The 1,384-nt window shown below is 58.5% G+C and overlaps 1 non-coding gene across 1 annotated transcript in view; it reads right to left on the reverse strand.

The window, feature by feature from the left end:
• Positions 1-805: 805 nt before the first annotated feature.
• Positions 806-1,384, reverse strand: part of LOC112343765 — a 3,389-nt gene continuing 2,810 nt past the window's right edge. The window contains exon 1 of the ribosomal RNA XR_002991399.1: positions 806-1,384. This exon is cut by the window's right edge and continues 2,810 nt beyond it. This is a non-coding gene — a ribosomal RNA (28S ribosomal RNA).

A 1,384-nucleotide genomic window follows, 5' to 3' on the forward strand; every position in this document is an offset into this window, starting at 1 on the left:
TGAGGCTCTCCGCAGCCGAGAACCTTGCACAACCCCACCCCCCATCAATACTGGGGAGGCCCCCCCCACGCCACCGGCCAAAGGCCACGAGCACTCACACATGCGACACTGCCCATGCAGTTCCACGTCGGGAGTTCCGCGTCTGGATCGCCGATCGGGTAACACCTGGACGGATGCTGCACGTGCTTGCCACCAGAGCAGCTGAGCACCGTTTCCTTCGGCCGGTGGGCACGGGAAGCCCACAAGGTGAGGCACACAAGGGGAGCCATCGAAGCGCCACGACGTGACCCTGGCAAGCGAGCCAACTCTCGTTTGTATGGGAAGCAGAGCTGGGCAGCCGCAGTTCAACCCCAGCTGCCCGAGAGCCTCCACTCCCCACCCATCATCCTACAGGTCAGAAAGTCCCTCCTCTTTCTGGGACAACAGCTTTTGGCTATTTGTCCCAGTCCGAGTTCAAGCTTGAGCGTGAGCAGGAGCCAAGTCCAAACGCGAGCCCAAGCAAAAGCCCGAGTACGTGCTCAAGCCTGACTTCAAGCCCAAGTCCAAGCAGGCAGGAGCCCGCGCATGCCCTGGAAGTCCAGCAGGGGGTGTGGAGAGGTCTGACCTCGGCTGCCCAACACTCGCATCCCCCACTCGCATCCTTCCAGTGCTCGCGGCCTACCACACCCCAGGGAGACAAGCACTTCACCCCAGGGAGTCAAGCACTTCACCCCACGCGCTCGAGCCTGAGCCCAAGCCCGTGTTGCCCGGGTCCGTCGGGCTAGGGAAAGCCGTACCTCTCAGTTTTATTCCTTCGGTGGGTGGGACAAATCGGTGGGACAGAGGGATGAACCTCAGCGGATCGTAGCAGCAAGGCTACTCTGCCACTTACAGTACCCCGTCCCCTATTTAAGTCGTCTGCAAAGGATTTATCTCCTCGACCGTTCGAAATTGGATTTCCAAGCCGCGCCCCCGGGGCAGCATCGGCCCCGGGGGACGGCGCTCGCGTCATGTGTTCTCGGGGGAGCACGGGGCCCCCCTAACCTTAATCAGGTAACAGCTGAGGAGGTAGAGAGCACCGCATCTAGCACGGATTCTGACTTAGAGGCGTTCAGTCATAATCCCACGCATGGTAGCTTCGCGCCACTGGCTTTTCAACCAAGCGCAATTACCAATTGTGCGAATCAACGGTTCCTCTCGTACTAAGTTGAATTACTATTGCGGCACAGCTCATCAGTAGGGTAAAACTAACCTGTCTCACGACGGTCTAAACCCAGCTCACGTTCCCTATTGGTGGGTGAACAATCCAACACTTGGTGAATTCTGCTTCACAATGATAGGAAGAGCCGACATCGAAGGATCAAAAAGCAACGTCGCTATGAACGCTTGGCTGCCACAAGCCAGT

This window comes from Selaginella moellendorffii, unplaced genomic scaffold (assembly GCF_000143415.4).
Source record: "Selaginella moellendorffii unplaced genomic scaffold, v1.0 SELMOscaffold_196, whole genome shotgun sequence".
In the NCBI taxonomy this organism is placed as follows: domain Eukaryota; kingdom Viridiplantae; phylum Streptophyta; class Lycopodiopsida; order Selaginellales; family Selaginellaceae; genus Selaginella; species Selaginella moellendorffii.